This window comes from Vicugna pacos, chromosome 16, assembly GCF_048564905.1.
Source record: "Vicugna pacos chromosome 16, VicPac4, whole genome shotgun sequence".
NCBI classification, from domain to species: domain Eukaryota; kingdom Metazoa; phylum Chordata; class Mammalia; order Artiodactyla; family Camelidae; genus Vicugna; species Vicugna pacos.
The window spans coordinates 47,482,616-47,510,135 of NC_133002.1; the positions used below are offsets into that span (position 1 = coordinate 47,482,616).

The 27,520-nt window shown below is 40.7% G+C and overlaps 1 protein-coding gene and 1 non-coding gene across 8 annotated transcripts in view; both read left to right on the forward strand.

Moving 5' to 3' along the window:
- The first annotated feature begins 5,857 nt into the window (after nucleotides 1-5,857).
- Nucleotides 5,858-5,930, forward strand: TRNAT-AGU (transfer RNA threonine (anticodon AGU)). Its single transcript has one exon. It is a non-coding gene; the product is annotated as a tRNA-Thr (tRNA).
- Nucleotides 5,931-12,457: 6,527 nt separating this feature from the next.
- The window catches only part of STAT3 (signal transducer and activator of transcription 3), a 58,111-nt gene continuing 43,048 nt past the window's right edge, over nucleotides 12,458-27,520 (forward strand). For 3 of the 7 annotated variants that reach the window (XM_031685535.2, XM_031685533.2, XM_015235161.3), the window contains exon 1: nucleotides 12,458-12,717. The gene's annotated coding sequence lies outside the window, so the exon portion shown is untranslated. The remainder of the gene's footprint in view (nucleotides 12,718-27,520) is intronic. The other 4 variants (XM_006199235.4, XM_006199238.4, XM_006199237.4 and 1 more) reach the window with 2 other exon arrangements.

Sequence of the window (27,520 nt, forward strand, 5' to 3'; positions counted from 1 at the left end):
CCCCGCCCCTGCAAGTCACAGCCCAAAGAAGAAGGCTGAAGTCACCTTATTCCCCTACCTCCTCGGCCTATCTTCCCTGCTCTGCATTTTAAAATTGCAGCTAATAGGGGTGGAGGGAGGGAGCCTGGGGACACATCTTTTTTACAATACAAAGCTTTGCTTTTTTATCCACCCCCCCCTTCCTGGTTCTCTTCTCTCTTATAAATGGTTGGAGACGCATCAGCTGAGGGAGGATGGGGATTGTGGGACAAGGTCCCTTGGTGCTGATGGGCTGAAGGGGCCTGAGTTGTGGGCAGATACAGTTTCCTGTGGGCTCTGAGGAGCCGCTCATGTTGCTGTGTCCTGGTGAGCAGCCCGACCAATAAACCTGCTTTTCTAAAAGGATGTGTGTTGGATTGTATTCTCCAAAGGCAGTTACCTAGGATGAGTTCCAGAGGATAGGAGGGAACCAGGGAGGGAAAGGAAGACAGAGGACTGCTGTTTTAAACTTGCCTCACTTACTTGGGTGGGGAGTGGGGCTGAGTTATTATTATCATCCCCATTTAGAACTGGAGAAACACAGAGTGACTTGTCTAAGGTCACAGCTAGGAAGTGGTAGAGCTGGGATTCTAAGTCAGGTAGCCTGGCTCCAGTCTAACTGTTATGGTCTGTAACCCTGTACAATCCAGATCCACTTCCCTGCTGTCAGAGCATTAGCCCTCCAGACACGCCCAGTTACTCTACTCAGCCAGAGCTTCCCCCAAATTCACGCTGCCAAATCAGGCCTAGAGGAGGCAGCCTGGGGGAGCTGAAAAGTCAGAGGCCCGGGCTGTGAGGCCTGAATATCACAGAGAAAGGATTCTGGTGCACACTGTGTATGGCAGTCATGGTCACATAGCATACTTAATTCTCCCCACAGCCCTGGGATGGACACCTGTTTCACTGTACAGCCTCTCTTCCCCATGAGCAGCCTGCCCTATCTGCCCACAAGTTATGGATTTCCTACAGCAATGGCCTCTGATCATCACGTGGGTTCTACCAGCATCAGAATCACCTGGGGAGGGGTGTCCCTCATAAAAACAAAGTCATTCCTGGGGCTTTATCCCAGCCTCCTGCCACCACCTCAAACAAGCTGAGTCCTTCCTCAGGAACCATACATTCCCCTTGGACTCCCCTGCCCCTGCCCCTGCCCCCAGCAGCAAGCACGGCAGAGTCTAGAATTCTAACTCCCCTTTGGAGGGTTGGCTTCCCTCCAAAAGAAATGAAGGTGGGGAGGGTATAGCTCAGTGGCAGAGTCCATGCTTAGCGTGTACAAGGTCCTGTTCAATCCCCACTACCTCCATTAAAATAAATAAGTAAATAAATAAACTTAATTAGCTCCCCCAAACAAAAACAACAAAATTTTTTTAATTAAAACAAAAAAGAAATGAAAACTGAGGCTGAGAATTCAGAGCCTAGGAGCCAAGAAACTTCCCTCTTGCAAGGAGAGGCATATTAAGGATTATTCTTCCTCTGGGATGTGTTGTACAGCTGTGAGAAGCAGGGAATGATGTCAAGACCCCAGCTGCAGAGTAATAAGCCTGAGGGAAACCAGGAAGGGCCCTGGGATACCAGGCCATTGTTTACTTCTCTTACCCACAGCAATAAGGCTCATGGTCCCTCCCCCTTTGTCCACAAGCCACCCCCTCACTGGTCCACCACACTTTCAATACCATCCAAATCACTTTGTCATGCCTTCCCTACCCAATTCTATACTGGGTACCACTTTGTTAAGAGAATCCTCATTTTCTGAACAGCAAATTTCCTGTTGCCTCCTGAGCCATAGCACTCCTCTTCTACATCACAGTAAGGGGCCACAGCTCTAGAAGCTCTCCCCAAATCAGAAAATACTCCTCTTCTCTTGCAGCTGAGGGGAGAGGGAGGGTTGGTCTCAGGCACTGATGAAATAGTCAACTGCCTACCAATAGGATTTGATGGGCATTCCAAGGTCCCATGCCCACGAAGCATTTTTTCCATCAACCAGTCATGAACTTGCCCACCCATCGTTAGCATTATTTCCATGGTTAGAATCAGACAATAAACTCAGGGTATTATCTCTTAAAGGATCCCATAAAACATTACTTGGGATCTAAGGAAGTTCATCTATAGCCTCACATTGATTTATCAAGTACCTCCAAAGTCCTTATTCCTAAGAGGTAACATTCCTTTAGAGTAAGGAGAAGACAGTTGCAGCCAATCTGGTCCAGACCCTCATCTACTCTTATCTGGAGCATTTGAACTCACTTTAGACTTAGACTCTCTTTCCAATCCATTCCCTATGTTGCTGCCAGATAGATGAAGAGATCAAGATCAAGACAGATTTTGTTTGTTTGTTTATGTTTGTTTGGGGGGGGTAATGAGGTTTATTTATTTTAGAGGAGGTACTGGGAATTGAACCCAGGACCTTGGGCATGCTAGGCATGTGTTTACCACTGAGCTATACCCTTCCCTCAAGATCAAGGTAGTATTTTTTTTAAAAGAAAACATAACTTACAATTTAAATACCTTTCTTTGACCAAAAGGTTAAGCTCCTTGACATAGCTTCCAAAGTCCCTTAAGAGTGGTCTTTGCCCAAGTTCTTACTGTTTGTCAATATACTCTTTAGGGATTCTGCTGGCCAGAAATGGACCACACACTTTCAGTCCTGTGGATCTGTGCTCAAGCTATTCCCTCTCTCTGGAATGGTCTTCCCCTTTCCACCTCCCCTCTTAAACCAACCTCTTTCCCAGCTCCAACCCAGTCATACTACTCATCCCTTTCTGAAGATATCTATGTCAATAAACATTTGTTAATAAATGAAAGAATGACAAGACTTTTTTGAAATGTCATTAACTCACCTCAAATGGGCTTCAGTAAAGAAAACAAAACAAAAATCCAACCAAAGCTGAAAACAGAGAGATTCAATGTAGCTGATAAAGTTCCCGATGATAAGTCCAGGAGTGTCTGAATGCAAGTTTTCCACTGTTTGTTTCATTAATAATCAGATTTGCCCCATGTGTTTGCAAAGATGACCATCAGTAGCAGCAGGGTTATAGCTGAACCACCCCAGTTAAGAGAGTTTCTTTTCAAATCCTTCCAGAATCTCAGATATGGTGCACACTGGTCCTGATGGGTCACATATTCGAGTCATTGGGCCTCTGACCAAAGCTGGGTCGTGTCCCACTTCCAGAACACACCTGAAGCATGGAATCGATAGTGAAGGAAGGATGATTTCCCAAAGGAAAATTGGGTTGCTGTTACCAGTAGAAAGGGGAGAGGATGAAAGGCAGACAAAGTAACAGATGTTCTTTTTGAATAATCTGTTTGTGATATTGTGCTAGGAGCCAAGAGACAGACAAAATATCCAGCTCTTGATTTTAAAAGAGCTTGCAATTAGTGGGAGAGGCAGATGTTCCAAATAGCTCCAAGAGATCTTACAGTCGTAAGAGAGGTCAAACAAAATGCAATGGCGATACTGAAGACAGATTCATCCTGCTTGGGGAATATGGGGAAACTTAAGGAGGAAGGGGGCTTCATAAGTTACTATATTATCATGGAGTAGGATTTGCTGGAGGGCACAGACAGTATTTTATGTGATCTTGTGTCACCAAAGCCTAATGGCATCTCATATGCAATTGTATTGGTTAATGTTATTTGGTTGAAAGCATAAGAAAAGAGCATTGGCCGAAAGGGTAAAAAGGAACTTATACTGGAAGGCTGCCAAGGTATCCCATGGACTCCAAGGAATTGCTGCACAGTCAGGCTAGGAAGAGTAGGAATCAGGGGATCTCCAGGGACTTCTGAGAGGGAGTTGATGGATGGCCCTCTTGAAAGTGCTGACATTAATGGAACTCAGTTCTAAGGGCTCCAAGGCTCTGTGCCTGCCTCTCAGTTTCAAATTCCAAATTCCTGGCAGAGAGAATCTGATTAACCAGTTAACATCAGCGGTCACCCCTTGATTTAATCATCTATGGCCAAGAGAACAGGACTATGTAATACAGATGTGGCTGAAGGGACCCATTCCAGCATATGATGGGGGTGTGGAGGGGTGCAATTCCCAGGAAAGGAGGACTTGTTGTGAAACAGGCAAGACCCAAGAGGTATCTATTAACCTAGCAGATACTCAATATGTGTTAATTAAATAAAAGCAGTGATATGAAACACGGAAAGTTCTCCAGGCAAAGAGAACAGTATGTGGAAAGGCAGAGGCAGGAACACTGAAAGCACGATGGAAGAACAGTTAATAGAATTATGGAGTGTTAGAACTAAAAGGGTCTTGTTTTATAGATGTGGAAGAGTCCTTTTACAGAGGAAGTTACTGTGGACCTAGGAGAGGAAGTAGTTTATCTGCACCTAATACAACTCAGCATAAAAGAGTTATCAGAAGAGAAGTGGTCTTTGCAGTGCTAGGAATAGATGAGTTTGTAAGGGACGGAGGGAAATAGGGAAAGAAGAGGATGGATTTTAGAATGAAAGGCAGGAATGTCTACCTTTAGAGGATGGAGAGGGCTAGGGGGAACAGCAAAGTAGACTGTGGGATGGTCAGAAAGGGAGAAGGACATCTTGCTGGGTGCAGGGCACTTTCATAAACATTATCTCAGGTAATTCTGATGCAATTGGCTGCTTCTGTGCCTGGAAAAGCCCCTGCCCCCTCCCTCCAGGGCTTAGTCACTGCTGGATAACCAGGACCCCTGCCGTAGTCCACAGCTGCTTTGTCAAGGGTGCTTGTCTGGACCAATGAAATCCTCTCTGCCAGCAATTGAGAATTTTGAGACCACAGTCACAGAGACTGAACGTTTCAGTAGCAGCCTCAAGTCAAGTCAGGACAAGGGAAGGACAGAGCTTTAGTGGGACTTTCACTAATTCCCTCTGTTGAGGCTCCCAGAATTGCCGTTTGTAAGTTGTGGTTGTTTAACACTTTATTGGAATTTGGGAGAATCTGCTTCTTTACAATAAATCTCCCTCACCCTGTCCTCGGGTTAAGTTTGTTTGTTTTCATAAGATAGTAATAGCTAACACTGTATTGAATGCTTTGCAGGTTATCTCATTTAATCTTCACAACAACCTATGAGGAAGGCGCTCTCAGATTCTTTATTCTGTGGTTGAGGAAAGTGATGGTCAGAGAGATTAAGCAACTGGCCCAGGGTCATACTGCTTTAGGTGGGGTGGCTGAGCAGTCGACCCTGCCAGGACCTGGCTCTCATCTGCCATACTGCACACTTCACTTGAGACTATCTTCCAATTAAGAACACTCTAATGCAAATTTACCAAAGTTGCATTTAGGCTCTCAATTTGAAGCTGAGGGTGCTGACACTCAGAGAAGTTAAGGAACTTGTCCAGGGTTGCAAAGTTTATTCTGTGTCAGAGCCAGGATTCAAACTCAGTGTGTCTCACTTCAGCTCTCATCAGCCCTTTATTTAATGCAATTGCTTCTGTTGACTATTGTGATGGTCAAGGGATGAGAGAATGTCCAGGAGGGAGGAAGGGAAATGATCGGCCGTGACACGTACTACAGTGAAGTTAAATAAAATGACTGGGAAGAGATCAGCTTTGGTGAGGGGGTGGTCCCTCGTGGCCTTCAAGAGCATTGTCCTATGGAGAGGAGAGGGCAGAAGCCACCTTGGTGGAGCAAGCTGGGGAAAGAACATGGGGGCTATGTTGGGAAAGGGGGATAACTTGAAGGTCAAGATAGGAAAGAAAGTGGAGAGGGTATAGCTCAATTGGTAGAGTGTGTGCTTAGCATGCATGAGGTCCTGCGTTCAATCTCCAGTACCTCCATTAATAAATAAACCTAATTGCCTCCCCCTACCCAAAGAAAAAACTGCAAAAAAAATATAGGAAAGAAGGAGTATCTTTGAGGGGAGGGTATAGCTCAGTGGTAGAGCACATGCTTAGTATGCATGAGGTCCTGGGTCCAATTCCCAGTACCTCCATTTAAAAAAAGGAGTATCTTCAGAGACAGAAGAGAGGGAATAAGTGGAAAAGGTCAGAAGGGAGAGGAGAACAGACAAAGCTCAGAGGGAGAGGGGAAACCAAGAGCAGTCCCATTTAGTCAATGTGTTTTTTGAGCACCTACAATGTGCCCTGCCGTGGGGAGACAAGGAGATAGTAAACAGACAAGATCTATTTTCCTGGAACTGACAGTATAATGAGGAAGACAGATGAGAAACTGTAAACAGATAGATTAAAAAAAAGAATTATGATAAGAGTTCCACAGGAAACAGCATATAGAGATAGAGACTAATGACTGGTAGTTAGACAAAGCCTCTCTGAACGGGTGAGACCAGAAGAAACTAGCTCTGTCACATCTGGAGAAGGAAAAAGAAGGGCATATGCAAAGAGCCTGAGGTGGGGAATGGACTGATTGGAATTTAGTAGGCAGGAGGTAGGTTGACGGGGTAGTTGGGACCTTGAAGGGGATAATAAAAGGAGCACTCCTTTTCCCTAAGCCTCATGTGAATGACATAGTATGAATGATGCTTTAAGCAGCATAGGAAAAGAGCTTAGCCTTAAAAATATTGAGCAGGGAGTTTTTCAGACAGGAGGAAAGAAAGATGCTTGCATGATGATGCCTGAGAAGTGCTTTGCAGAGAGAAAGCATAGGTCCAAGGAATTCATGTTGCACAGCCCTGCTCTTTGCTGTGATTTTAGTGAGGGCAATTGGGCAGCCCTGTGTGAGCGTTTCTTTTGCTCAGTCCCTGGGTTGGGGGTGTCCCATTACCCACATAAATTGCCCCTTGCCCCCTTTGGTCATTGTGCTGACTTACCACCCATTCACCACCCCCAAGGATCTTCTCCAAAACTCCTCTTCCTTGCCATGCTTTTTTCTTGATTTAGAGTTTTGCTGCTAGTTCCTCCAAGGAAGAAGAAGTAAATAAAGTTTCTAGAACTTTACAAAGTCTGATTAATCTCAGTTCCTAATCTAGATGATCATGCCTAAGTCTGAAGTGATAAATGAAAACTTATCAGTTACCTATTGCTGTATAACAAACCACCTCAAAGCTTAGTGACTTAACAATCCTGGTGGTGGTGGGGGGAAGCTGGAGATATCATACACCCTGATTTCAAACTATGTTACAAAGCCACAGTAATCAATACAGCATGGTGCTGGCAGTAAAACATACATAGATCAATGAAACAGAATGGAGAGTCCAGAAATAGACCACTCATATATGGACAACTAATCTTTGAGGAAAGGGCATAGCTCAAGTGGTAGAGTGCATGCTCAACACGCAAGAGGTCCCGGGTTCAATCCCCGGTACCTCCTCCAAGTGGAAATCAATGAAGAAACCTAATTACCTCCCCCTCAGAAGACAACTAATCTTTGACAAAAGAGTAAGAACATACAATGGAGAACATACAGTCTTAAATAAAGGACAGCCACAAGCAAAAGAATGAAATTAACCACTATCTCATACCATACACAAAAAATCAATTCAAAATGGATTAAAGACTTGAATGTAAGACCTGAAACCATGAAACTCCTAGAAGAAAACATAGGCAGTATGCTCTTTAACATTGGTCTTAGCAATATCTTTCTAGATATGACTCCTCAGGTAAGGGAAGCAAAAGCAAAAATAAACAAATGGGACTACATCAAACTAAATAGCTTCTGCATGGCAAAGGAAATCATCAACAAAAGACAACCTATGGAATGGGAGAAGATATTTGCAAATGATATATTCAATAAGGGGTTAGCATCTGAAATATAAAAAGAAATCACACATCTCAACAACAGAAAACCAAACCACTTGATTAAAAAGTGAGCAGTGGTGGGAAGGGTATAGCTCAGTGGTAGAGTGTGTGCTTAGCATACATGAGGTCTTGGATTCAACTCCCAGTTCAGTCTCCAGTTCACCCCATTAAAAAAATTAAAAATATATAAATAAAAAAACCTAGTTGCCTCCTCCCCCCCCAAATTAAAATATTAAAAAAAATTTTAAATGGGCAGAGGAGATAAATAGTCATTTTTGCAAAGAAGGCATACCAATCAATGGCCAGCAGGCACATGAAAAGATGTTCAACGTTACTAATTATTAGGGAAATGCAAATCAAAACCACAATGAATATCACCTCATGCCTATTTAAATGGCTATTATCAAAAAAGGCAAAAAATAACAAGTGTTGTCAAGGATGTGGAGAAAAGGGAATCCTCATACACTGTTGGTGGGAATATAAATTGGTGCTATGGAAAACATTATGGAGATTTCTCAAAAAATTAAGAATAGAACTACCACTTCTGGGTATTTAACCAAAGAATTAGAAAAGACTAATTTGAAAAGGTATATTCACCCCAACAGCTAAGATATGGAAGATACCTGTCTGTACACACATATATACACAATAGAATATTACTCAGCCATAAAAACGGTGAAATCTTGCCCTTTGTGACATGGATGGGCCTTGAAGGTATTATGCTAAGTGAAATAAGTTAGACAGAAAGACAAATACCATATGATTTCCCTCATATGTAGAATATAAAAAAAAAGAAACAGAATAAATGAACAAACCAAATAAAAACAAACACATAGATAAAGAGAACAGAGCAGTGATTACCAGAGAGAAAGGGTAAAATGGGTAAAGGAGATCAACTGTATGCTGATGGATGGGAACTAAATTTTTGGATGCTGAACATGCTGTAGGGTATACACAAACAGAAATGTGATGTTCCATAATAGTATAAACCAATGTTACTGCAATTAAAAAAACCAAACAACTTAGTGGCTTAAAGAAATGAAAACATTTATTTTGCTCATGAATTTTTAGTTTGGGTAAGGCTCAGCAAAAATGACTCATTTCTGCTCCATTTGGCTTCCATTGGGGTGGCTTGAAAGCTGGGGGCTGGAATCATCTGGAATCTGGCTGACTCACAGTTGATGCTTGCTGTCAGCAGGGCCTTGGCTGGACTGTTGGCCAGAACACCTTCATGTGGTCTCTGCATATAGCTTGGGCTTCCCCACAACATGGTGTCTGAGTTCCAATGGTGAGTGTTACAAGAGAAAGAGTCAGGTGTATGGTATATCTTTTTATGACCTAACTTCAGAAATCATGCAGCATCGTTCCCGTTGTATTCTATTTATTAGAACTGAGTCACTCAGACTGTGGAATTAGACTCTATCTTTAGATAGGAGAAGTGTCGAATAATTTGCAGACATGTTTATAAACCACCATGGGCTGAACTTCTGCACTCTGCCTTTATTCATTTGATGGGTGGAGAATGGGGAGCATCACCTTTTCCCCTCCTTTAGACCCTTCCTTTCTTGGGGATCCAAGAGGAAGGTTAAGCCTGGAGATATAGTCATGGCAGAGCAGCTATTATGGCTCCCCAATCTGCAGGTCTCGTGCACAGGTATGAGCTGCAGGCTCAGTCAGGATGGAACAAACCGACCCTGGCAGTCAAAACATGCAGGGATATGGAATTAGGACCTTTAAGGGATTTAAGACATGATCAAGAAGGATTCGAATCCTGACTCTGTCATTTACCAGAGTAAATGGGTAAGTCACTTAATTTTGGGTAAGCCTCATTTTCTTCATCTATAAAATCACAGCATCCTCCTCATGGAGTTATTATAAGGATCAAATGAGTTAATAGATGAGTACATGCTCAGAAGCAGTGGCTAATACAGAGGAAAAACTGTACTACAAGTGTTAGTTATTGCTGATATAACTATTCATATTTCACTGACTCAGGCTTAGGTGTGTTCTGGGCTGGATGCTGGGATTACGAAAATGAGCCTGAAGGAGTTCAGGTTTCCAGGAGCCAAAAGCTTAGGGGAGATATTTTCAAGTATGTGGGCAAAGAGTCCAGGTTTTGGAGGCAGCCAGACCTGATTCTCATTCTGAGTTTTCCTGTAATTCTAGTTGTGGGATCTTGGACCAGTCTTTCGCTTTCTCAGCCATAGTTTCCCAGTTGAAAATGAGAATTATAAGAGTACCTACCTCCCTGGGTTCTGGTGAGGATCAAACAAGATAATCTATGTAAAAAGCTTAGCATAGTTCCTGGAAAATGGCAATTATTTAATAAATGTTAATTATTAATTTTATTTATCAGGAAGTAGGCTAACAAATGGATTCATTTGTGTCCAAAGTATAGAATGCTAAACTAGATGGGGAAACAACCTGCTGAAGGAGTCCAGCAGGAGAGATTAACTCTGCCAGGAAGAATCTTGGAAAGCCCAGAGGAGGTGAGGATGGAACCAGGCTCTGAAGAATGAGTAAGAATTTTTAGGATAGTGAATAAAGAAAGAGAAGGTTTTCTAGGTGGAGGGAAGAAGATATGTAAATTCAAGGCATGAAGTTGGAGGACATGTTTGGAGGAAAGTGATAAATTCAATGTGGGAGCTTAAGGTGCGTAAGGTGTGTGTAATGGATGGGATGAGACTGGAAAAGGGAGTTCAGGTCAAAGCATTGACTCAAGTGAGAGACTGTGCTGTATTTAAGCCAAAGAGGGCTTGGCGTATGGAGAGAGGCCTTGGTGGCTGGGCTGGAGGGAGGTTTTGTAGGTGGAACAGATAGGTTCAGGGGTAGATTTAATGTGTGAATTATGGGAAGGGCATTAAGGGGAACAAAGAAAGGCCAGCTGCTGAGGAATCAGGGTGGAGGGCAAGGTTTGAGTGGATGAACAAAGTGATGAGACGTGGAGTCCAAAAACCTGGCTCTGAACCTACCTCTGAGTATCTGTGATCTTGAGATTGTACTATTTCTGCCTTAGTTTCCTATCAGTGAATAATATGGTACTATTTCTGCCTTAGTTTCCTATCAGTGAATAATATAGCCTCTTCTATCTACTACACATAATTGTTGTGAGAAACAAAAGAGGTAGAGTGTATAAGTGCTTTGTAAGTGGTATGTAACTAAACAAATATCAGACCCTGTATCATTAGGGAGGCAGTTAACTGTATGGAATAGCACAGCCAAAGCAGAGTTTAGGTGAGATGGAAGGTGGAGATAACCTGTTCTGAGGCGAAGATTAAGATAAATACAGCCATCAATACACACAGACATACATATTACAGATAAATACCACAACTTTCACAGTGGCCCGGGTCTACTGGAGGGCGATGGGAAACTTAACCCCATCACGAGTGACCCTACCAGTTGCCCTATATATGCTCTGACCTCTCACTTGTACATAAGGTGGTCCAAAGATTTAAATTGGAAATCTTTGTCTGGACTCCAGGTATCCTGGGAGCCAGGAGAATTTGTGAGTAAAAGCTAATGTATATTTCTAGGGCTAGAATAATCCATAGTCTCCAGCAGACTCTCAGAAGGATCTGTGACCCCTCCCCACCAAAGGTTAAGGGTCATTGATTTTCTCGCCAGAAATTAATAAGAATAGCTATCCTTAGGGAGAAAGACTGATGGGGGAAGGGGAAGATTTTCATTTTTCATTTTCGACTTTTCTGAACCGTCTGAACCACAAATTTGTTAGTTTCATTGAAAGAAATGTCATTTGGGTGGTGAGATAACAGGATCTTTTTAGATTTCATCTTTATATCTCTTTGTATTAAACAAACACAAACACTAATAGCTGTTATTTTTAAAACCCTGATACTATCAGCACACACACACATCATTCTGTTATGCAAAGTACATCCTCTATTATGTAAGGTAAAATGTCTACATTTCCTATAAACTACTGGTTTCAATGCAGTAAAACTTGCATTCCACGTAGACGCGGTGAAAAAGACACGCAATTTCAAGTATTTCAACTCAGACGCATAAAAACAATGTGTATACGTGTCAGTCTTCATCTGTAGTGTCTACTGCATTCTCGTGAACCGGCTGATGAGTGAGCCGTTGGCCTTTGATGCTTGAAGCGACGGACGGAACGGAGGACGGGGTTAAATCCACTACCCTCTCCCCACGCACTCTAGTAATTACTCTATTTCCACGTCATGTTTCCGGGTGTGTGTGTCCCGACTCACGCAGAAACCAAAGTTCAAAGCAGGCAGGAGTCACCCATGTTCTTTTTGCTGTCCCCAGAAACCCAGTTCATGCGTTGGGCCCCTAGAGGATCTGGCGATACTTGGGTGATTCTCACGTGGTAAGTGGCTCCCAACCTCACCCCCACGTGGTGTCAAGGGCCGGGAAAAGGGAGAGCAGGCAGAAGAGAGCCGCAGCAGGGGCATTTAAAGTGTCTTGACGTCACGCACTGCCAGGAACTCAGCTGAGTTTTCAGCAGGACATTCCCGTCATTTTCCCTCCCTCCCCCCGGGCGTCTCTGCCCAAGGCCTGGGCTCTTGCCCAGCTGTTGAGGAGGGAGGAGCACTGAGTCCTCGGAACAGCCAGAACAGGGGCGTTCCCAGCCTCGTTTTGGCTCCTCCCTTTCTCCCAGAGGCTTTCCCCATTGGCCAGTGGGTGAGGCTTCGGGTGTACAGCACACTCACTAGGGCCTCTGGGTGGACGAAAAAACTAGTTGTCTCATGAATTATGCATAAGCGGCGTGTCGAGGCGAGGCCGGGGGCTGGGCGGGGATTGGCTGGAGGGGCTGTAATTCAGCGGTTTCCGGAGCTGCGGCGGCGTAGACGGGGAGGGGGAGCCTGGGGTTCCGACGTCGCGGCGGAGGGAACGAGCCCGAACCGGATCTTTGACGAGCACCCCTGTTTGCGTTCTCTCCCCGCGTCTGCTAGGAGAGACTCCGCGGCCCGAGGGAGCCCCGCCGCCCGCACCCCGGCGCAAGCGCAGCCCCGGCCTGTCGGGCCTCAGCCCGAGAAGCAGGTGAAGGGGGTTAAGGGTGGGGCCGCCCCCCCGATGGCCCCCAGGCCTGGGGATCCTGGGAAGGAGGGCGGAGGGGCTGAGAGCCCCCTGAGTGTTTGGGGGAGTTGTGTATGGAAACTTCAGAGGAGTGGGGGGATACCAGGAGACACGGAGGGTCACTTTGAAGGGACAACTCCCTGGGATGACAGGAGCCGGCCTCTGAAGGGACTGGGTGCGCTGGAGGGAAGTTTCCTTCTGAGAAAGGGGACACACAGAGGAAGAGAGAGAATGGGCTCGAGGTGGAGGACCGTGGGGCGAGGGCACTCTGGGGTGGGGGTGGCAGGAGTGAGGGACAGCCCCCCGACTTCCTGCTCCCTGGGGCCCTGGGGACGTTCCGGCCCCAGGAGCGACTGTCACGCCGGCGGAGATCATGGAGGGGGGTTGGCAAGTGCCTCCTCTCCGCCCCCCAACCCCGGCTGGCGGCTCCAGGCTGAGCCACTTCCTCCGCCTCGCCCTGTTCCCGCTCCTTTAGGAGCCAGCTGTGCCCCTCTGGAGGTTGGAATAGGTGTCGTCCCCTTACAGCCTCACAGGCTGGTTGGTTGTGGGTAGGATTATTGCATAAGAATCAAGTTTCCTGTAGGGAAATTGACAGTCTGTACTCTTACTAAATTTCTTCCCGTCTTTTTCTAGGTTAAATCGTGCTTCTCTCCTCCTCCTTCTAAAAAAACAAAATAAAATCCCCATCAAGCCAGCTCTAGAGAGAAATAATCCGTTTTCCTCCTCGACATTGTTCTTTTATAAACACCTGGCAAACTTGGCCAGAAGATAAATAATTGAGCCCTTGCATTTACTGGATTGTGGTGTTGCCTAATTGCATAGGACAGAATGAACCAATAGAGAGTGGGAGTTTTCTGTCTCAGAGCCAAGATCTTGGGTAAATGTAGAGGAGAGGGGAACAAAGACAGGCTGGCCTTGGCAAAGTCATGTGTGCAAACTTTACCTGTGTTTGGGGGTGTGGTTGCACTTAAGTTAGCAAAATTCAAACCATCACCCAAGTTGTTTGTTCCATGTTTAGTGCACATCCCTCTGTGTTATATCAAGTGAGTGTGTGGTGTTGACATATGTATTCTTACTGAAAATGTATGTAATATGTACCTGCTGGTTTTTATTGTGTGTGCATCTAGAGTATATTCTGTGTATGGGTTGTGACTTTTTGGCTGGCTGGCTGATAAAACACTGGTTTGAATAAATCAGAACAGTGAATCATCTCAATCTTTTGTATGTGAATTTAAACTACATTATGATTTGATTCAGCCAATTTTCTGTTTTATTTTATGTATGTGTTCCCAGTGAATACATTTATTGTTACATGTGCCAGACTGGAGTACTAGCAAGAATTTTTGTTGAGACATTTGAACAGTGGGATGGAGGAAAGAAATCTTCAATACAAAAAAAAAATTGTAGATATTGGAGTCTTGATCTTAATGCCTATATTTGCTACCGTATCCACTACAAAGGACCACTAGCAAATTTATAAATCTTTTATTTTTATATGTAGTTCTTTTGGGAAGAATATCCATTTAGAAATATCCACAGTTATGATTTGACCCATGAAGGGTAGATAGTTTAGATAACCTTAACTCTGTTTTGTAGATGAGGAAATTGAGGCCAAAGGAACAAGACACTTGCCCAGGGCAGTAGAGTATCAGAGTGATGGAACTTGTGCCTTTTGTATATTTTGTTTGCTTTTGACTATTTATAGTTAAGTATTAGATATTGATTTAGAGTGTAGGCCCTGCTGGGAAAAGTTGTCAGTGAAATACCACCAATAGGCTATAAGGCTATTTAATAAACAGGGAGCTATTTAATAAACAGGTGAAAAGACAAAGTACAAATGGGGTTTGCTTAGGGTTTTTTTCCCTAATTGCTATGTCTAATTTGGGAAGTAACTAACTTTTTAGTCTGCATAATTTATCAGAATTTAGCTATTTGCTAATGGGAAGAGGGATTTATTTAGGTAAGCTTGTAGGTGAAGGACAGTCGTGACCTAAATGTCATTTAAACCAAAGTGCCTTATTACCCCTCTGACAAAACAAACAAACAAACAAACAAACCAAAGTGCCTTGTGGCTAGATCAATGGTCATTTGTGTCTCCAGAAGGTTGCTTTCTCTTCCCTGCCTCTGTGTGTCTTGATATTCAGATGGTGAGATGGAGCAGAGGTAGTGGCCATCATTCCAAATGCTGAGTCCAGCATCTTTTAACCTCATGGCTTTCTCAGAGGTGGTGTAAAAAGCAATATTTATTCTTTACAACTTTGTGAAAGTTGCTATAAAGAATAAGATGCCTTGTTCCAGAACTTGCAGTCTACTGAGGTGACTTCATAAAAGCTTTATCCATGCAATGCAGCATGTTGTCCTCAAAGACATGGTGAGACATTAAGCCTGAGCTGTCCAGCAAGGTAGCTATTAAATATTTTAAAAAATATATAGTACAGGCATAGAACGTTTCTAAGATCGTAGAAAGTTCTGTTGGACAAGTGCTTCACTAAGTGCTATAGGTCTTCAGAGGAAGGAGAAGTTAGGAGGCGTGCAGTCGTTTAGGAAGCCTTCTTGCCAAAGGAGAGTTTGATCTGGGTTCCAAATAATGGTTGGAATTTGACAGGTATAAAGAATTTGGGATGAGGAGGTAGGGGCATACAGCACAAACAAAATCCTGGTGGAACAGGAAGGTAAGTAGGGGAGAAGGAGTGCCTACATATAAGAGATCTTGAATGTAAGACCAAAGAATTTAAAGATTTTTGATCCTGATGTTTAATTACAGAGTGCCTACTGTGTGTCAGGCACATGCCTGAAGTCGATTAATTTGTACAAGGTAAATCAGTGCACATGGCCTCTGCCCCAGGGGAGCTGTTGTTGAAGCTGACCTTATAAACTGGGCCAACACCCAAAAAGAGGTGTCCTGACTTACCGGATTTGTGTGTTTAAGTGCAGGAGTGTTTTTTTGAAGATTTTTAATTGGCCACAAATGTCGACTTACATTTTCTGTCTTCCATATTTGAAAAATCATAACTTTGGGGTCATGTGTAAAAACCAGCCAAAGAGCACTTGAAAGACATCCCCAAGTCCCAAGAGCTCCTGATGTCCTGGAGCAGCCTTGTTGAGGTCCTGCAGGATGATATCCCTGGGCTATTTCAGTCTTTGATGGTTATGGTGAAAAAAATTAATATTGTGGCTACACATTTGTCACAAGGAACCTTGGCCTACTATGGAGCACTTTTGTCAGGATGGCCAGATGGTTCTTTGGAGGTAAGTTGTTTGAAATGTCTTCAGGTTTTAAAAGGAATAGCATGTGGAAGAAAGAATTTCTGTTATGGTCAGTTCTCATGTATCAGTATTATCACAACTCTTAGTTCAGGTCAGCAAGTATATTATATATTGAGAGCCAATTATTGTGCTAGGCAGGATCCAAGGATAGTCAAATATGGTCCCTTTTTTCATGGAATTGGAAGTGGTGTTGTGGGGACCGGGGTATGTGCTGTGTCAGTGTGGACTTAGGGTAGGGGAGATGATGGCACAGTGGTTCAAGGTTCAGGCTCTGGAGTCGAACACATCTGGGATTGGATCCTGGATCTGCCACTTCTTAGTCAGAATCTGAACCTCAATTTTCTTATCTGTAAGAAGAAAGGATAGCATTTCTTATCTCCTAGTGCTTTGAAGATTCCATGAGATAGTGCAGGTAAAATACTTAGCACGATGCCTGTTACACAGTAAGAGCTCCCTAAATCTAAGTTTTTGTTGACTATCCAAGAAATTAACCCTTTTTAGGGGTGAGAGAAAGGCTTTATCATAGAGGGGTATTCAGATGGGGACACCTGAATAGGGTTTTGTAGGATGAATAAGAATGCTCCCAACAAAGTTGAGTGGTGAACAGCTGCATTCAAGGCCAAGGGGACATGAGTGTGTGGAGACTTAAAGCAGCATAGTGTGTTCAGGGAGCTATAAGTGGAAGTTCTTAATTTAGGAGAACTGAACTGAGGGGAAAGGAAGCTATGGCTCTTAGCCCTTCTCTTCTGTTAATAATTGAGTTCAAATGTCATTAAAATAAGTTGTCCTGTTTATGAAGTAATGCATGCTATTGTAAAAAAATTAAATTTTAGAAATATAAACTATGTATATTTTATATATAGAGAGAGATGTATATATATATCATATATATATGTCCTGTAAATAATTTGGAGTATATTTCTCCAGAGTTTTTGCAGCTTTTCTATTTACCAGTTTATTTTGGACATATTTATTGCAAATTCCTTTTTTAACAACCTAGTAAAAGAATAATAAAGGAAGGCAGCTGTGCCCACGAAATAAGTTTTGGATTATCTGACTTTCCTTTCTGCTACCCCTATCTAATAAGAATAACTGGCTTTACTAATCACTGAACTTTCACCTGACCTTTGACTTTTTAATTACATCAAACAAGGAACTTATGTTTTGAGCTTTCCTAAGGTAACTGTTACTGTAGTGTTGAAACACTTGGGCGGTGAGTTTGAGGGTTTCATGGTCCACAGTTGTGATAGGAGTTAAAAGAATGACTATGAGGTTGGACTTCCTGGGCTTTATCCCAGATCCACCACCTCTTAGATTTTGGATCTGTTGCTTTAACTACTCCGGGTTGCAGTTTCTTTGTCATAAAATGCAGATGCCAGTTCCCACTGTAAGGGAGTTGTGAGGATTGAGCAAGATAATGTATATGAAGTACTTTGCACAGTGCCTGTGGGATGGCTAAAATTTGAGCGCTAATAATTACTATTATTAAAAACTGCAGTATCTGTCTAGCTACAAAATCAGGCAAGTTATGATTCACGGTAGCCATTAATGACCTAAAGGAGAGAAGGAGTAATTAGGAGATTCTAACCTAATAGGAAAAAAAAAAACCTAAACGAATAGAGGGACCAGGGGATTTACACTGTGGTGGAGGAGCTGGAGTCTACCACGTAAAAGGAATAGGCAAGGCAAACCGTAAATTCCTGTTTACACCAATGCCCTTGTCATATGCCTCCTTGCATCTTTCGAAACCTATGATTGTGGCCTGTTTATTTGAAGTAATATCCAACACATTAAAATTTTATGACCACTTAGGAATTTGAACAATCCCTTGGAGTTCTTCTGGGTACAGAAAGTGAAGATAATATTAAAGGCCTGAGGGGTGGAGGAGTCAGGCACGAAAGGTGGGACGGCTTACAGCCTAGGGGTGATACGGCATCTTAAGGAGAATGAATGATCTGTATGAGGCTGGGAGGTGATTTGTCCCTTCACCTCTGTGTATGCGAAAGTGTATAAGTCTGTGTGTTTTCATTGGAGAAGAGCTTTATTTTCCTGTCCTGTAACTTCCCTTTGCCAACAAATCTGTACTCCAAATAGCCTCCTGGTTAAGAAGAACCAGTCAGCTCCTTTATGAAACAGGTTATCTCACACCAGCTCTCCAGTTTGGGGTCAGAGAAGGCAGGAGAGAAAAGGCCTCCCTTCGTCCTTTCTGGGCTGTATGTGGGGCAAGAGGAAGCCAGTGGAGTTTGAAAGAGAAAGTAAACCTTCTGGTAAATAAATGGCTTCCCTGGTGTGGAGGAGGAGTGCAAATTATTAGGGGGATGTTTGGGTAGTTTTTGTAGAAGCCAATTCTGAAAACTGATTTAGATTAGTGAAGGTGAGCCCAATTTAGGAAAGCCCTGCCCGGTCTGCTGTTAACCAGCTGTTTTCCCGCTTTGTTGATTGATTTTATTAGTTCTCGGTAGCCTGACCTCTTGTTCTTGTTATGAGATTTGGAGGATTTGAGTGTGACTTTGAGCACTTGCTTAGGTGAAAGCTTCCTAAAATGCATGTTTTTCATTTCTTTTCTGATGTTAATTTTGTTTTACTTTTGAGCGAAAACTTTTTTTCTGACAGAATCTAAGAGCATCAGACTTTTCCTTTGTTCCCCCCTCCTTCCCCTACCCTGAATCCACCCAGATGTAATCCTCAAAACCCAGATATTAGCTGTGTAATTACCTCTCCCCTAAACTACTAAGCAAAGTGCAATATTGCATTGAGTTAGCATTAAAATTGAATTTCTTTCTACTTGTGGTTTAGACACAATAAATATTTAATTTCAGACTGACTTTGCCTGACAAGTCAGTTTTATATTTGGGCCTCTTTTTATCAAATGTTTAGTGGGAGCACATTTATTGAAACAACCAAAATAAGACATAATTAGGATGGTAACTTATGCACAGGAGCAGGTGGAATAATTGAAGCATTCTGAAGCCAAATATCAATATTTATTCTTTTTTTGTTGTTGTTTTTGGGAGGAGGTAGTTAGGTTTACTTATTTTATTTTTTTATGGAGGTGCTGGAGATTGAACCCAGGACCTCATGCATGCTAAGCATGTGCTCTATCACTGAGCTATACCCTCCCCAGGGTATTTATTCTTAATTCCCCGTATTATTGTCCCTTTCCATTAGAATACATAAATAAGAGTGACCTGTGTGCAGAAGCATGTGGGACACTTTAGGGTCCTAATTACTGTGTTGGCGAATCCTAGGTTCACGGAGCCATCTACAAGTTTCATTTCTCAAATGTACCACTGATTTGCTGGATGTCGATAGTGGGGGAGGCTGTGCTTGTTGGGAGACAGGGTTTAGGTGATTCTCCTGTATTCTCCACTCAATTTTGCTTTGAACCTAAAACTGCTCTAAAAAGTCAAGTTTATTAAAAAATAAAAAACAAAAACCAAAAACCCTGCAAATATATCTGAGGTGTCCTGGATCAGAAGTGCCCCATCTACAGCAGTGTGATTCTAATGACTTCTACCTCTGTGTCCCCTAAGCTTTGCAGTGAGAATGCCCTTCTCTTCCCCAGTGGGAGTATCTTCCAAGTAATGGAGAATGAGACTAGTGGTGGGGCATCAGAGAACCCATACAGTCCCTGGATTAACCGGTTTTCCCTTTCCTTAGGAAAGATGAATGCTTAACCACAGATTTGTAGCAAGAATATACCAGTTTTGTTTTTCAGTTTCAGAATTTTGTTTTCTTATTTGGGGGGTGAGGGGGGAAGTTTAAATTAATCAGTACAAACAGGTGTGTAGTAAGTAGACCATCTTCCTTTTCACCTTATCCTCTGAACTCTCTTTTCCAGAGACAGCTAGTTTCCTATTTCTTACTTAATCTTTCCAGAGTGATTGCATGCGTTATGCAAACAAACATGTTATTCTTTCTCTTTTTTCCTTACAGAAGGAAATCTTCTTACTTTCTGTCACTTTGTTTATCTTAGAAAATACTCTGTGTGAATATGTTTATATCCACCTCATGTTTTTAAGATTTGCATACTGTGGATTTAGGGTGGTATTAAATATTCATTGCTGTGATCTCACTTAAGAGAACTTAGAAGGAAAAATTATAGTTTATTGTTGTTTAAATTAACACAACATTGTAAACTGACTATACTTCAATTTAAAAAATCTGCATAGTAGCCTTCTAGGCTATGGATGTCATAATTTATTTAATCTCCTAATGATAGGCATAGATTGCAGAATCTAAAGACAGAAAACAATGTTATGGTAAATATCATATTTGTCTTTAGGCACATATGAATAAATCTATACCTGTACACTTTTTTAAATAAAAATTTTTATTGAAGCATAGTTGATTTACAATGTGGTGTGTACCTATACATTTTTAATATTTTAATCATAGTATACATACTGTTTGGAAATGTAGGTTTTCAAGTAACAGAGTGCACATTTCCCCCCTTAAACTTTAACTTTAATTCTGGGGAAAAGTCTAGCTACCTCATTAAATGAAACCCCAATGTTTGCCTGTCACTTGGGCAGGTAGGAATTGTTGCAACACCTCCTCCTCCAATTTTTTTTAAAGCTTTCTGTTCATATACCTACGGTGCCAGGGCCCAGCTTCCATTAATCTCAACCACTGCATCCCTAAATCACAACAGTTTTGTTGTAAGCGCCTTTATTCCTTTGGCAAGTGGAAGTAGGGGTTTTTGTTTTTGTTTTTGTATTGTTCCCATGGATGGGTTGCTCACTGATGCTTCTGTTTGAGTTGTCTGTAGCCCCAGTTCGCAGAATGAGGTCCACAGGTCTCCCAGTGGGTCTCTGAGATCCTTTCAGGATGGGTCTTTGAGATCAAAACTATTTTCATAGCATTATTTGTGTTTTTTACTTAGCTGGCATTTGCACTTAAACTAGAGGTCATTGTACTCAGTGCACTGTCAGAAAAAACAACCTGATTTTACTTAAAGTCCATGATGAAACAGTAAACGATATTAATTTCATTATCTCTCAACTCTTGAGGATGTCTTTTTGATATTCTGTAATGAAATGGGAGGCATACATAAAGGACTTCTGCTGCATAGAGAAGTATGGTAGAAAAGCACTGCAATTGTCTGAGTTGCTATCTCAAACTACAGCTTTTTTCGTGAAACACTATTTTTACTTGAGAGTGACTGACAGACTGACGAGGAGCTTGGTAGATATTTTATTAAAAATGAAGGGAGAGAAGCTTTCTCTTTGAGGAAACTGATGATATTTGTTGCAGATAATAAAATTTAAGCTTTCGATTGAAAATTAGAATTTGAGAAAACTTGTATCCGCCACTGTGGATTAATTAATACTGCTTCCTGATATATATTTTTTGGATGGTAACAATTGTGATTTTTTTGATAATATATAATGAAATGTGTTGACATTTGGAAGATCTACAAGTCTCCAAAATAGTGTTTTCCAAATGATCAATGCATGACCTTACAAAATCATGCATGGGAAAATATTCTATTCAAAAATGTAACATAGACTAATGGATCTTAATGTAACTAAGTGTAGAGAGTTCATTGCTGTGGTTTCAGAATCCACAGTGCATCTAATCTTTAAGAAACTACTACTTGCCAAATTTCAGTATAGTATTAAAGAATATCAAAAATTATCTGCAAAGGTTATTAAGATACTCTCCTCCCTTTTCCAATTAGTGTGAGGTCAAAATTTCTTCTTACCCCTCAGCCATAACAACCTACTGCAACAGACTGAATGCAAAAACAGAACTGAGAATTCAGCTGTCTTCTATTAAGCCAGACATTGGAGAAATTTTCAAAACTTTAACAATGCCATTCTTCCCACTAATTTTTTTCTTTTTGAAAATAAGTTACTTTTCATGGAAATGTTATTTATATTAACATGTAATAGGTTTATTGTTTTTTAAATAAATGAATAAATTTTTTCAATTTCTCAGTTTTAATTTATAATACAGTAAATATTAATATACCTCCATAAACAAAAGTTCTTGGGGTCCTCAATTTTAACGGATGTAATGAGGCCCTGAGGATAAAAAATTTGAGAGCTACTCGTCTAAAGATTTTAGTATAAGAACCCTTAGGATTCTCATTTAAAAAGGAAAAAGAAGATTTCACGGTCTTCTCCAGAGAGTCTGATTTAGTAGATCTAGAGTCATTTTTAACAGGCAGCCAGTGTTCTGATACAGGTGGTCGTTGGTTTGAGAAATGTGCTCTAAGGGATCAAATTATAAAGTCTTCAGATTAGTAAAGTTATGTCCACAGGGTTTAGAAGTCATTATTGTTTTGGAGATAAAGGTAAATGATAGATATGTGATCAACTAAAGAAAAATGCTTCAGAGATTTCTTTTTATTCTGTTCATTCTTCTTAGTATTTATGGACCTGAAAATAAATCAAGGATGGGTTATGACTGTTGAAAGAATCATGACTTTACGACATTAACGTTTATGGTTTTATTGAGAGACTATCCACGAACATATTCAGATAGTTTCTGAAGGTTTGAGTTAATTTCTAAAGACATTTCTGGTAAAGAACTGTCTGTAAATTCTATAAGAAGTGTTACTCTATTTCAGTCATGTCTTTTACTTTTGTTTAGTACATGTAATGTAAGGAAAGCTCTCGTTTTCCTTTCTTCCTGTAATTACTCCTATAACAAATTCAAAGAGAAATTTAACTTGTCAGAGATCATACAGCAGAGATAAGACTTAAAAACATGTAATTTGACTTCACTAGCCTGGGGGTTTGAAGACTCCAAGTTTGTGTTTTGGTTATATCATTATCTGTTATGGTCACTTAACATTTTTGTCCTTATCTGTAAAATGGGAATAACAGCCTACTTGGGGGAGGGTATAGCTCAAGTGGTAGAGCAGCATGCTTAGCATGCAAGTGGTCCTGGGTTCAATCCCCAGTACCTCCTCCAACTATAAATAAATAAATAAACCTAATTACTTCCCCCTCATAAAAAAAATAATAAATAATGTGTGGATCAAAATTCAGAGTTGAAGTAAGAAAATACAAAACAACAAAAACAACCTACTTGATAGGATTGTCATACTATCTTAGGACCTCAGGGTTCTCTTTGGCTGAGTGATTGACTGGAAAATCCACTGTGAATTCATACTTCAAGCCATGTTGTGTATGGGTGTGATTTTTAGATTTTAGATCATAAGCTGCTCCCAATGCAAACTGGAATAGTGTTTCTAAATTCTTGATTATTTTCTTTCTGAGTGCTTATTCTCCTTGCTAAACCATGCCCACTGCCGCACTTAAACATTGTCAGATTATAATTTCATGAGTAACTGAGACTTTTTCTTTCTCTTGTGTGGATACTGGTGGATAAGATCAGCTGTTCTGTGAAGAGTGCTTACATCATCCAAAACTCTGATATACAATGAAGTCCCTTATTTTTCCAAGTATATTATTCATTTTAATAAGACTTTCATAGAAAAGCTTGTCTAATTGGGGAGATAGCTTATTTTTCATCTTGAATATAGTTTAAACTTTATGAGTCAGATTTATCTTTTAAAAATATTTTTCATAAAGGTCAATTAAATTTTAAATATTAATAAACTATATATATATTTTAAAAGCACTTAGGTTTACATGAAAGTTGAGCAGAAAGTACACAGAATCTGCATATACCCCCTTCTCTCTCTCCCTCAGTTTCTCCAATTATTGACCTCTTGCATTAGTGTAGCACATTTGTTACCATTGATGAGCCAATGTTGATAAATTATTATGATATATTATGATATATGATATATATTATTGTTGACATTATTATTAACTGAAGTCTATAGTTTACATTATATTTCACTGTTATACATTCTACAAATTCTGACAATTGCATAATAGCTTATATTCACCATTAGTGTCATACAAAATAGTTTCACTGCCCTTCAGAATCCCCTGTGCTCCACCTATTCATCCCTCCTCTGAACCCTGGCAATCACTGATCTTTTTTTATTATCTCTATAGTTTTATCTCTTCCAAAATATCATACAGTTAGAATCATACAATATGTAGCCATTTTAGATTGCCTTCTTTCACTGAGTAACATTCACTCAGATTCCTCCATGTCCTTTCAAAGCTTGATAGTGCATTTCTTTTTATTGCTGAATAATATTCCATTGTCTGTATGTACCACAGTTTGTTTATCCATTCATCTATTGAAGGACATTTTGATTGTTTCCAAGTTTTGGCAATTATGAATAAAGTTGCTATAAATATTCATGTGCAGTTTTTGTGTAGATGTAAGATTTCAGCTCGTTAGGGTAAATACCAGGGAGTGGAATTGCTAGATCCTTATTGAAGGAAGGAGTAGGAATGGTTGGCTAGAGTGTCACCAGGGATCTCTGTGTTACCAGATTGGATGCCACTCTGTCACCATCTTGCCCACCCTTTTAGTGGTATTGGACACAGCTGAAAAACCTTTTTTTTGTTGTTGTTGTTGTTGTTAAAATATTCTCTTCTCTTGGCTTCTGTGACAACATATTCTCCCGTTTTTCTTTAGTCTCACTGATCTTTACTGGTTGCCTTTCCTGGTTCATCCTCTGCCTGAACACTAATGTTGAAGACCCTCAGCCTCTGTCTTTTCTTCTCTTTTTCTATATTCTCTCCCTAGCTTGTCTTATCCAGTGCTTTGGCTTTAACTATTATCTCCATCCTGATGACTGACTACTAAGGGTGTATCTCCAACCCAGGTGTCTCCAGGCTCCAATTCCTGTGTCCTGCTGCTTAATTGACATTTCCCCTTGGACAGTTGTAGTTGTCTCCTCTTTATCTTGTCCGAAACATAACTCTTAAGCTTTTTTATCTCAAACCTGTACCATTCTCCCTGTCTTGCTTTCTCCATCTAAGTAAATGGCATCACCGCCTTCCCTATTGTACAACCCAAAAACCTAGGAATATCCTTAATTCCCCCTTTCTCTCATGCCTCTGCTTCTCTTCAAATCATCAGCAAGTCTTGTTGGTTCCATCTCTAAAGTTTCCTTAAATGCCTTTACTTGTCTCATCCTGACTCCTGTTCCTGTTCTTTGGTAGACTAGATACCCTGAAAACCTCCTGTACAAAACACCAAGAAATGTTGGATAAACTGAACTCTCCAGAAAACTAGGGAGATCTTCAGAGGCAAAAATCAAATGGAATTTCATCAAAATAAGAGAGAAGGTAGCCTATAATAGGGGTGGATGTTGGGGGGCATTTACCTATTCCCATTACTAAAGAATTTTAGTTTAACATCCACTCTAGGGAGGAGACCAGGACTTGGTCTTGGTGAGGAGTTGGAACTGCCAAATCTAAAAGAATTCCTAGACATAGTGCAGTGCATTTTAAGATTTGAATTTATGCTATCTTTTTGGTCCTGGAAACTCCAATCTGAGATTTTTACCAAAAAAAATTTCCCTTTTTCTTTAGGAGTCAGAACAAATAGTTTACTTCCTCCAAGATGCCTTCTCTGGCCAACTCTATGACTCCAGTCACCCACTATCCTACCATCTTTACTGTTCTTATCGCAAGTGGTAATTATCTTCCTCGTTTACTTATCTGTCAGCCTCAAGGAGGGCAAAGACCTGTCCTGTTCACCACTCTATACCCTGTCCTTGGTTCCAGACCAAGTGGTTTTTTTTTTTTTTAATGAATAAATGAATGAAAGAGCAAATAATTCAGGTTCCTTCTGAGGGAAGATAAAATGATATTTTGTCAATTTATTTCTATTTTGGACTGAGCATTTCACTTTAAAACACAATTCTAATTTTTATCCAGAGTAATACATACAAATATTTTAGAAATCGAAGAATAATGAAAGACTTATATTGAAAACAACAGTCTTACATCACATCCCTTTCCATTTCCAAGCATTGCTTCCCAGAGACAGCCACTGAAAGCATTTAGCTTCTTTTTCTGGTATTTACTTCTAGGCTTCTAAGTAATAAGCTTATACTGCTGTTTTTGATATATGAAGTTTTAGACGCTTTTTAACTTCCTATTGTCGTTGGTAAAGATTTACTTCTTTCACCACCACTCTTCCTTCCCATATTTCACAGTATAATCATAATTTTTAAACCACTTCAGTTAAACCATGAATCATGCATTTTTTCTGGACTAAATATTGTTCACTGATAAGCTAAATAGTTTACTATGATTATGTATCCTTTCGCATGCAAATATTTGGTTTTTCTGGAGTTAATATTTTTATTTAAAAAAATTTTTTTAAGTTTTCTTATACCTATTGCTAACTTTCTGCAAATGTTCCAGCAGATCTCTCAAATTAATGCCTGGTATTTTACTTCAGATACTTAAACACAGTGACTATCTATTCATCATTTTCTTGGTAACCCTCTCATCCCATCATTCTGCTGCAGTCGAGTCTCCTTTCACCACTCTCCTATGTTGAAGTCCCTTTTACCTAGATCTTCCTCTTTTTGGCTTGATTGCTTCATTTACTGAAGCAGATATTCTGGTAACACGCCATCAGGAAAAGGTGCATGGGAAGTAAATTTTTTGAGTTATTGAGTATCTGAATTCTCTTTATTCTTTCTTCACACTTGCATCATTGTTTGTGTGGACACGGAAGCATGTACTCATCATTTTGAAGGCATTGATGGCTCAATTGGCTTTGAATAATCCTTCAGTGTCTATTTGAAAATCTGGTGCTGTTCCAATTTCTGATCCTCTCCAGGAGACCCGTTTCTTTTCTCTGGGAGTTTGTATGACCTCTTTATTCCCACTGTTCTGAAATTTCACAGAATGTGCCTTAGTGTGGGTCTGTTTCGTTACATTGAGTTCTAGATGAGTTCCTTTCAGTCTGGAAAGGGAAATTCTTATTATTTCTTTGATAATTCTCCCTCTTGCCATTTTCCCTTTCTCTTTTTCTGTGAATCCGCTAGGTCAGATATTGGATCTTTTGGACAGATCATCTGAGTTGTGTTTTGTTTCCCCTCTGCTTCTATTTTCCATTCTTCTGTTGTGGATTATATTCTAGGAGGTTTCCTTGGCTCTTTCAACCCATCTATTTAATGTTAAATTCTGGCTGTCATTTTCAGCTTCAAGGGTCCTTTCTCAGTTGCCATTTTCATCTTCATTTCTATCCTGCCCCTGTTTAACATATATAGTTTGTTTCTCTAAGGAGTTTATAGTTTTGTGAAATTTTGTATCCTAGTATTCTCTAATTCCTAGGTTCCTCTTGTGTTTATCTCTCTCTCATGTTGGAAGTTTTCTTCAAAAGTGTAGTAGTTCTAAACCAGAAATAGACTCATGGACATAGAAAACAAACTATGGTTACCAAAGCAGGAAGGGAGGGAGGGATAAATTAGGAGTTTGGGATTAACAGATACACACTCTCTATATAAAATAGATCAACAACAAGGACCTACCATATAGCATCAGGAACTATATTCAGTTTCTTCTAATAAGCTATAATGGAAAAGAATCTGAAAAAAAATATATGTATGTATATGTAAGTATAACTGAATTGCTTTGCTGTATACCTGAAGCTA